Consider the following 11,093-nt stretch of genomic DNA (forward strand, 5'->3'; position numbering starts at 1 on the left):
CGCCGCCCTGCTCCTGCACCGTCTCTCTAGCACACCCCGCCTCCTCCCTCCCCACGCACCCCCTTGCTTCTAGGAATGTAGCTCTGCAGAGTGTTGATTGTGCCCTGGGCTAATCCTCCGTCCATCCATTCAATCACTCCTGTTCAGCAAATTTTTATTTAATGTCTGAGATGTGCCAGGCACTGGGACACAGGAGTAAACGAGACCCTGTCCCTGTCATTAAGGCTCAAAGGCTGCTGCGAGAGACAGATGACGGAAGGAAGTACGGATGGGCCCCTACGCCACCTGCCGAGGTTTGGAGCTTTGGGAACATACTGGAGCCTGGGGTAAGGCAAGATTTTCAGAAAAGTTTTCCTGGAGGAAGTTGTTCTGAGCGGAGCCTCGAGGGAGGATGCGGGATGTTCATATCCCCCATTACTTAACCCAAGTGGAACATTCCAGTTTCTGGTCTTACAAAAGAAGGAGGCATATATCCAGAGGCTTGGAAGAACTCCACTTCCGCTAAACCCCTAGCCAGCCACACTTCCCAAGGACGAAGAGCCTTCCATGGCTTCTGGCTTCCGGGGCTGGGGAGTCTGAGACTGAGGATGGGGTTTGAACCCCAGCTCTGCCTCAGACAGACTGTGCCCTCTGGTCTTCATGCTTGAAGGGTGGGACCAGGATGTGAGGACTCTGAGCTCGTGGTTGTGAATGGCACTCCGTAAAGGGGCGAGCCACATGCTCATCACTCATTATTATTCAGCTAGAAGTGTTCTCATGTGCCCAGCAGGACGGAGGCCTGGAGAACACAGCTAAAATTTTAATTCAATATTTGTTGATTACTTTGTACCATATATAGGGTTTAAGAATGTGAAAATGTGTAAGATGTCTGTGCACTGTGTGAGCAGTGTGTGTGTGTGTGTGTGTGTGTGTGTGTTTGTGTGTGTGTGTGTGTGTGACAGAGACAGAGACAGAGAGAAGTGGGGAGGGTGCCTGCATGCTGCCTTGGCACAGGAAGCCCTGTGTGTTGAGGGTCCTACATGCACACCCTCTTCTGCCCCTGGGCACGACCACACTCTTGACAATTCACACCACATGTCCCACGGGAGCCCCGGAGCTGCCCGGCTCACACGCACCCACTGTGTTCCTGGGAATCCCTCCGATTGGCCTCTCAGTCAGAACTAACATCCCGGTCCAGGTATAAACCTAACTGCGGACGTCTTAGAAGACTACGCATCGATGCAAATGCCCCTGTAATAAACAGACGTTGCTGAGCCCTGGGACAAAGAGTGCAAATTCTGCAGTGTGTGAGAGAGACTATTCTGGCCGGTAGGATTCTGGAAGAAGAAAGCATTTTAGGACGATGGACTCTTCAGGTGGCAGGGCCAGATGAACAGAAACAAAGAGGCCGGCTAGGGAAGGCTGCGCCTTGGGGATGGCGGTGGGGCTGGGTGAGGCGAGGGTGGGGTGCGGCGTGTTAGCTGCTGCCAGGCGTGCCAGGCGCTGAGCTGATCATTCCACGAGGCTCGGGCCCCCGGAGGGAGGCTGGCCTCGGCTGCCCAGGGGAGCAGTTGGTGAGGGGCCGTGAGGCCAGGTGCGGGGCAGAGGTCAGGTGCTACCACACCTGGGCTTCTGGAAGTGAATGTGCAGCTTTGTGCTCGGTGGGCCCGGGGAGGCCGGACGCAGTGAGGCCTGTGAAGAGGAGGCTGGGACAGCTTGGGAAATGGACAGTGGGGGGGATGGCCATGGGGGTCAGAATGGAGAGAGAGGGAATAATGGTGAGAGAGCCCAGATGCGTGGCTTGTGGCTGAGTTACAGGAAAGAAGCTTCTAGGGAGCCAGAGGGGAAGGACAGCTTGGTAGGGACTGGGGAGGATGGCAGGCTTGGTGGTTGGACATCTGAGCCCACTCCATTCCTCCTCTTTGTCTGCAGAGAGAAGCACCACTCAAGGAGCGCCGACTGTATGCTACGCACGGGGCCTGCCAGGCGGCTGTATGATCCCATTTCACAGATGAAACAATGGAGGCTTAGAAATGTGTGTGACTGGCTGGAGTCACAGGATGAGGACTCAGGGCTGACAGCACAACCAGGGCTGGTCTCGCCTCCTTCCCTCTGCCCCGCCCCACCCTGCCCCCAGCCTGCAGCTGGCCCTGACCGCCCTCCCCTCCCCACCTATGACATGCCTGCCTGGCCTCATCTGGCACAGCCTGGGCCAGCCTGAGGCATTGCTGGGAGCCCCCAGGAGGATGGTGAGAGTTCCCTTCTGCCCTCCCACCCTCAAAGAGCCCAGTGCTTTATTTGCAGCTGCTTACTCAGCAGGCCCTTTGATTTGCAAGAGAGACTGGTGGCAGGGGTGTCCCCAGCCACCAGCAGAATTAGAGGTCTGGCTTTAGGTGAAAAAACCTCCTTCCTCCTCTCTCCATCTCTCTTTTTATCTTTCCCTCCTCCCTTTCTGGATTTTTTTTTTTTTTTGGGAAGCTTATTTTTTACATGGGGCTTGAAACTTCAGATGCTGCAAAGCTCTGGGCCAATGGGAGGTTGAGGGTCGATGCTGGTTGGCTGGAGAGGGGAGTGGCCTGGAACCAGGCCAGGATCACAGGAATGTCACTTAGCACTGACTGAGCACCTACTAAGTGCAGACATCAAGCCAGGTGCTTGACAGCCACCTCTCCTTCCCACACCTCTGTGAGGGAGACAAGTCATTTTCCAGGTAGCAAAACAGCTCCAGGTCACACTGCTGGCAAGGGGTGGAATTTGGCCATACCCACACCCTGGGCTGTGATGCTGAAGTGACTGCGACCCCTCCCAGACCCCATCCCACCATGAGATCGAAAGCACAGGGGCTCAGATCTTTCTTGGTCCTCTCTGGTCCCCAACAGATTCCTGGACGTTTAGAGATGTGCTTCTCAAGCCCCAGGTTGTCTTTCTGGTTGACCAGGAGGACTTACTGAAGGGGGCTCGGTCCCTCCTTGGCTGTCCCCATCCTGGGTAACTTGGGACTTTAAAATCTGAGGGACATTGGCCCAGCTCTGTGCAGCCCCCGTGTGTGACCAGGAGGGGAAAAACTCAGCCTGGGAGCCCCCAGGGCCCTCACTCTGCCCACTCGGTGACTATGGGCAGACTTTCCGAGGAGGTGACCGCCATCTTCCCGTCCCTGAGGGGACAGCATGGGAGGGTGGAGGGAACCCATCTTTGGAGTCTAACTGATCTGGGTGACCATGGGCAGCAGCTTCCCATGGCACTAAGGAGAAAACCCAGAACTTCCTGCAGAGCTGACGAGGTCCTGCCTGGCCCGCACCTGCCTCTGTCTCTGTTGCCGCCAGTTAAACCCTCTCTTCATACTGGTCCCAGCCACTCCAGCCCTGGACAAGCAGCCCTTCGCTCTTCAGGGCCTTGCATATACTGTCCCCTCTTCCTTCACTTCTGGGTGGTTTCCCTTCATGCCTTGGGCTACAGGGAGGCCTGCCTATCCTGGATCTGCCAGCCTGTCACCGTCCCCCGCCCTCCCTGCTTTATTTACTCATCAGCACTTGTGGCTGATCCTGACGCTGCCATGAGGACAGGGGTCAGCCCCGGCTTGTACATCTTTGCATCCCAAGGACCCACCTGGAGCCTGGCCCAGCCTAGGTCCACCGTAAGTACCTACTGACAAATCATTGAATTAAACCTCTCTGCGACCTTTCTTCATTTGCAAAATGGTTATAGTAACATCGACTTCATAAGGTTGACACAAGGGCACAAGGGAGCAAAGGGCTCTGCAGGAAGTTAGCACTTAGGAAACACCAGCCACTCAATACTCTTATGAACATTCATTCTTGGGTTGAACCGGTTGGGCATGGCTGCCACATGCACATCTTGGAAAATTGCAAGGAGGAAACTGAGACTCGGAGAGGTGGCCCAAGGCTGGCTTCCAGGCAGGCTGGCCATCTGGGTGCCTGGGGCTCCTTCCTCCTCCATCCATGCCTCCTGCTGGCTGTGGATGATCATATGGCCTCTGCTTGCCTCAGTGTTTCTAATACGGTTGATGGGACACGTGATGCAAGACCCCACGGGAACGAGCTGGGTGTGGAGATGCTTCCCACAAGGAGCCAAGAGCCATCCCTGCCCCCCTGCCCCCCATAACAGACCATTCAAGGCTCATCTTCTGCCTTCCAGCCCGCCCTGTCCCATGCCCTTCAGCCGACTTCCCTCCCTAACGAAGGGCATTTGCATGAGCAAAGCATCTCCAGCGACTGCCTTCTCGCCACCTGCTCCTGTGGCTCTCTCCCCACCTGAAGCCATATATACATATGCAAAGGCCAGTATATTAATTTGTGTTTGAGCACGGAGCCGGGGACGCTGCCGAGAAAGGGGATTAGGCGGTGGCAATGGGTGGGAGGCAACAGATGGCCTGATTGCTTTTACCTGGTGCTAATTTGTTAGGTACCAATTTCTCGTTTGTGTTTAATTGTGTCCAGACCCCAAGACGGCAGGGTGCCGGGCACTGGATGGCCCTCGGGTGCTTGTGTGGGGCAATGGGTCAGGTACCTGCCTCGGAATTAAATATCACAGTCTGCAAGTGAACCATTCTGCCTTGTTCTCTCTCGATTGAACGCCAGTCCCCCTCTCTGGTGGGGCACTCAGACCCTCCGAGCATAAGCAGCAGTGAGGAAGGAGCTGAACAGCGAGGCAGCAGTCCTGACCCTTCTGTTAATTGGCTGTGTGACCTTGGGTGGGTCACTTAGCATCTCTGGGCTCCATCTGCTTGGCAGGGAAATGAGCATAATCACACGTGCCCTATCTACTTTGCAGGGCTGTGGTGAGTGTGAGCTGAGATAATGGACCTGGGAGCACTCTGACACGTGTAATGCTCTGTAATAGTGAGGCATTATTTGCTGGCAGAGCGGTTAAGAGTGTGGGATTCTGGAGTCAGTGACTCTGACTGCCATTTATAACTGTGAGGTCTTGGATAAGAAACCTAAGTTTTCGAGCCTCTGTTTTCTCACGTATGCAGGGGGTACTAACAGCCCCTAAATTGGGGTGGGGGGAGCAAAGGAGTTCACCCACGGGCTGGCCCAGCTCATTTTCCCAGAACGCAGTTCTAACGCGCCATTAGTTTGCAACCACTCCCCCTTCAAACTAAGCATCTCCTGTTCTGTGCAGCCTGCTACGATCCGTGTCCCCTACCACTGCTGATTGTCCCCTCCTGGTGGAAAAGTGTTGGGGGTTCACTTCTTCCCCATCAGCTACAGTCTGGTGGGACAGGAATCTGGGGGCTGTGAGCCTGCCCTCCAAAGGGACAGCTCATGAATAAGCACGGCCATTCAAAGGCATCTCCTAGAGTAGAAAAGAGGGACCAAGCCTTGGAAAACAGCGGGAGCTCATGCACCCCCAGGCAGGACCCACAACAGAGGGGCACTGCTGCCCCCTTCTGCTCCTGGCCCTCCAAGTGGTCCTGGGCCCCACCCACATCGGAGCCTGATTCCCCAGCCTTCCTGCCGCTCCTTTGAGCCTCAGTGAGCTGGACTATCTTTCTGTTGCTTGTATTTCAAGAATCTGGCTGACAGACCTCTATGCCTTCTGCATATTTCAATGACAGCACAGAGGAACTGTCTTTTAAGGAACGTTTTCTGTGTTTTTCCCCATTTCTTGTTTATTTTGTGACCTTGGGCAAATCCCTTCCCCTCTCTGAGCCTCAGTTTCTTCTTCTGTATAATGAGGGGTGGGGTAGAGGGTGGGGCTCCCTGGATTATTGTGAGGATTAAATGTCATCATGGAGGTAAAGTGCCCAGCTAGGGTCAAGCATGTACGTGGCACTCAGTGATGACTGATGGATTAATCTTCTGTCACTTGAGGCTAAGAGACCTTGCTTTCATTTGACATCATGGGAGAAAAAGATCTGCAAGTTTCTCAGGAAAGCATCCTGAGAAACTTGCTTGAGAGGTTATTGACCAAGAAGTCATCTTATCTTTCCTTGGCCTCTGGATTTCTCTCAGGGAAATGTGCAGTTATTAGAAGAAGGAATGGAAGGTGGCAGAATGCTCTCTGGGGCCAAGTGGGTCCGGCAGGGGTGGGGGCGGGGTTTGCGATGGACATTGGCGTGGGGAGCCCGGGCTATGGTGGGGGAGGCAGGAGCTGTGGCGGGGTGGGCTGGGCTCCTTGCTGCTCCTGTGGGAGACAGAGGAGAGGAGGAAGCATAAGGAGGCAGGATGGGGAGGGGGGAGTGGGAGGAGACGGAGAAGCCTGGACAGGAGGAGAAGAAAGGGAGGCTGGGGGAGAATGAGGAGGTGGTGATGAAGTTTCAGACCTCTCTTTTCATTCCCCTCATTTCTACTGCATGTCAACCTCTCCTCGTATATTTGATTCTACATCTAAATAACGCCGTCCCTAAACCATGCCCCTCCTGGCCCCACCTCTGTTTAACTAGGGGAGCATACATCAAATGGCCCAGAAGTTTCTCTCCTTGAACTGCAGCCTTGGCGAGGGCTGCCCTGCTTCTTTCTTTCCCGTAGTTTCCCTTCTCCCAGGCAGGGGTGACACAGGGTGCACACCTGGTTTGAATGAGGATTTTCTCAGGTACCAGCTGGAGACTTGGGACAAGCTACAAAGCTCTCTGCCCCTCCCGCTGTGCGGCGTGCACGATAGTCACGGATCACATCTGCCTCGCAGGAGCTCCTGTATGCAAGGTGTCCGGCCCAGCGCCCAGCCCGGGGGTGCAGGGACTACGTGAGCGACAGCTGCATGCCCTCCAGCCTGACACAGGTTCAGGCAATCAGTGTGGGGCCCTCACTGCAACTCAGAAACATCTCAGCATCCAAGGCAGGTAAGTGAAATCATCTCAGTGCTACAGAGTCTGGTTACATAAGCCGACCAGATCCAGGGACGAGTTATTTGTGATATTATTGAATCAGTCCAATGTTCACCTAGATTCTGCCTTTGACCTTTAACACGTCTCTTCTCCAAGTCTGCTCTGCCTGGACACCCTCCCCTGTTTTTAGTTACAAAAACAGGGGTGGAAAGAGAGGAGCCCCCACTTTGGGCCAGCACAGTATTAGCAACTCTGTGTACCTACACGCTCTACCTGTGTAGAGCCAAGAGATGCAGCAGGACCCGCCAGGGAGCAGCCTTAACTTTCATCCCAAATTTAACGTTCACCGAGCAGTGGCTGCTCTTGGAAATGCAGCAACCGGTTGCTTGGCATGTGGTGACGGATTTCATCAGAAACCTGTGGAGGAAAGTGGTGATGGGAAAATAAACGGAGCAGCTCGGGAAGACTGGGAATGATGCTGACCCATCTGAAGCCAGCTGCTTAAAAACGACCAGGCGAAGCGCTTCTCAAAGGAAGGAGGCCCCCAGGGTGAGACAGGACTCTTCTCCCTCACCCCTCACACACCTTGCTGGGCCCCTCCGACTTGTGCAGGTGTGTAAAAGGCAACACCTGGGTGAGGGCTGAACCCTTATGGGACTCTGCATATTTTAAGGGAATTAAGATGTGTTTAATTTAGGCGTTCCAGTGCCCCACGCCAAAGTTCTCATCCACTTCTGGAGACGTGAGAAAAAACAGGGGTGTTTCACAAAGCTAAATTTATTCATTTTCAATAGGGTTGACTTTTTTTTCCCCTGGGATTCCACTTTTCCTACTTTCCTGGTGTTAAAACATCCTTTCATCTATGAACGATGGTGATAGTGGACTAGACTTGATTTTTGAGCATCTATGCCTGACGGGCTGGCAACCTTATGTTGAAGCCTCCAATTTTCTCTTTAAAAATGTTGCTGAACTGCAAAATCCCACAGTCTGAGGACCACTAGGTTGTACTTTGTCAGGTATTGTTTCTATCACTCTCTTCTCAATCTTGGGACAATTATTTTTTCTGCTTAGCACAGACAAACTTTGAAATTCAAATATTGTAACCCTCTGCTTAAATTTAATAACTTTTTTTTTGGAAGTCTACAGAGTAACAGGTAATATGTTCCACATATACCATAATTTGAGGACAGAAGATATTTCTTTTACAAGATCTTGCCTCTTTGATTTTCTGTATCTGTTATAATGACTTGGTTTGAAGAGTGTTCCATCCTATAAAAAGACCCCATATAAGACCCTGTAAGCTAGAATGAGGTGTGGGGAGTCAAGGGGAGGGACGGAAGGTAGACGGACAGATGACGAGTCCCCAGGGCATCCTGAGGCAATTTAAATAGAGCAAAAGCTCCAATCATAGGCAAGAGACTGCCAAGGTCCTTGACCTGAGAAGGCTAATCCCAAGAACCAAGTTCAAAGGGTGAGGTGGGGAGAACTTGTCAGAGAGATCAGTAATGTTAGAGGTTAAGAGAATCTATTAAAGAATGCAGTGGGGAATGAGGCATGCAAGGATTTCCTGACTACGATGGGCAGCAGTTAGGGCTGGAGCTGCATGTGTCCCTGGAGCAGGAGTTAAGGCCTGGGTGTTAGTAACACTGCTACGACAGACAAAATGGGAGGTGGCACAACACTGGTAATTCTTGCATTGTCACAACCACTATTGATGATGCCGAGTAAAGGGCCTACTTCCTTCTTCCTGTTGAGAGAATTTTGCTAGGGAATGAACTTCAGCCTCTCTTTTCATATCATACTTACTTTTTCTCTCTCCTGTTACTAGTGTCTTCCCCACAAGGGAGGAAGGGAGGAATTGTAATGGGATAGGTCAAATTCTGGGCTTTCATGGGAACATTATAATGTGGGTAAGAGCCTGCACTCAGGTGCAGCATCCCCTCCGGTACTGGTGGACACGCCAGGCAGGCTCCTCTGTCTGTGTTCCATACTGAGACAGTAAGCAGAGAAGGGGCAGGTCCCAAAGACTCACACCTGTCCTATTGCTCTGGATCCCAAATTGGGTGGATAAGTTAGGCCTACTTTCAAATTCAGGGAAAGGAAAGCCATGTTAGACCTCCAGGTCTCAGCTATGTTCTCCAGTTCCATTATACCAGAGACACCTCCATTGGGGGTGATCAGGTACTGGCTAATATATTAATAAAATAATCCTTTGATTTCCATCCTACTGATGCCTCATGGCTTTAATACCAGTGATATGCTGATGATACCTGAATCCCCCTCTGGGCTCTGGATCTGTATACATGACAGTCTACTTGGTGTCTCCTGAGACCGTACAATGGGCATGTTATATGTCACGTGGTCCACACTGAGCAGCAGATCTCCTCCTCCCAAACCTGCTTGCCCTGCAGTTGGCCCTATCTCAGCTGACCAGCCCCTTCTTCCAGTTTCCCAGGCTAAAGATCTCAGTGTCACTCATGACTTTCCTTTCTTTCTGGCAGAATCAGCTGGCAAATTCAGCTCTGTGGCATAAATGTACCCAGAATCCAACTGCTTCCCTCCATCCCTGCTGCCCCACTCTGGTCTGGGCCACCATCACATCTTGTGCTGTGGGTCACTGGGGGGCCTCCTGACTCATCTGCCTGCTATTCCTGCTTCCACCATTGGCCCTGCACCCCACACCAGGGTCCATACTTGACCAGAGTAGTTCTGGAACACAAAGGTCAGACCACATCACTCATCTATGCCAAATGCTTTAATACCCCTTAATGACTCTCTGTCTCTCTCTCTCACACACACATGCACACACATCTTACTATGACTTACAACACCTAACAAGATCTGGTTGCCCCTACCTCTCTGACTTTATATTTTCCATGACTTTCTTCCTCATTTTCCCACACATTGGCCTCTTCGCTAGTCCTTGAGTGGGCCCATTATGTTTCTACCCTGGGGCCTTTGCACTTGCTGTTGTTCTTTTCAGAAATGCTCTTCTCCCAGATACCCATGTAGCAAGCTCCCTCACTCCCACCAAGTCTTTACTCAGTGAGGTCTTCCTGACTCCCTCATCTGAAATTACAACCCCTTGACATTTGACATCTCCCTTTCCTGCTTTGTTGTTGTTTTTTTTTTTTTCCTCTCTCTGGCAGTGACCTCCATCTAATATTTTATATAGTTTATTTATTATCTTGTGTATCATCTGTCTCCTCAGTAAGAATATAAATGCCATGAAGAATTTTATCTATTTTGTTCACTGCTCCTCAAAAGAGTTCTGGCACAGAGCAGATGCCCCATAAATATCCACTGGAAGAAAGAGAATGAATTAAGAAGACGAAAAAATGCTCAACATCATTAGTCACTGAGGAAATACACATCAAAACCACAAGCAGATATTACCTTATACCCTAGAAAGGTTATTATCAAAAACGCATGTATCTTGCAATAGCCTATAATGGAAAAGAATATGAAAAGGAATGTATACAGATATGACCGAATCACTATGCTGTACACCAGAACCTAACACAACACAGTAAATCAACTCTGCTTCAATTAAAAAAAAATGTAATAATAAGTGCTGGCGAGGATGGAAGAAACAGGAACCCTCACATGTTGCTTGTAGGAATGTAAAATGGTGCAGCCAACGTGCAAAAAAGCTTGGCAACTTCTTAAAAAGTTAAACATAAATTTGGGGGGTGGTAGAGCTCATGCTTAGCATGCACGAGGTCCTGGGCCCAATTCCCAGTACCTCCATCAAAAATTAATTAATTAATTAATTAATAAACCTAGCTAACCCCCGCAGAGTTAAACATAAGTTTATCTTTTGCCCAGCAATTTGACTCCATGATAACTACCCAAGAGAAATGAGAACGTATGTCCCCACAAAGATTTGCCTACAAATATTCACAGCAGGAGTCTTCATGATCGCCCAAAACAGACATGACACAAACGTCCACCAGCAGGTGAAAGGCTAAAGAAGACAAGGTCTATCCACACAACGGAATCCGAGTCAGGAGTCAAAAGGAGTGACTTACTGACACAAGCTGTCACATAGATGAAGCCCAAACGCATGCTAAATGAAAAGAGCCAGAAACAAAAGGCCACATGTCACATGAGTAGAATCATGTCCAGGAATGGGGCAGCTAGCTCGTGGTTGCCTGGGGACAGGGTGGGAAGTGGGACTAACTATAAATGACTATGAAGGATCTTACTGGGGTGATGAATGATCTTCTTGGGGTGCTGAGAATGTTTAAAGCTGGATTGTTGGTGATGTTTGCACAACTTGATAGAGTTACTGAAAAATCCTTGAATTTAATGATGAAATACTTAA

This window comes from Camelus bactrianus, chromosome 16, assembly GCF_048773025.1.
Source record: "Camelus bactrianus isolate YW-2024 breed Bactrian camel chromosome 16, ASM4877302v1, whole genome shotgun sequence".
NCBI classification, from domain to species: domain Eukaryota; kingdom Metazoa; phylum Chordata; class Mammalia; order Artiodactyla; family Camelidae; genus Camelus; species Camelus bactrianus.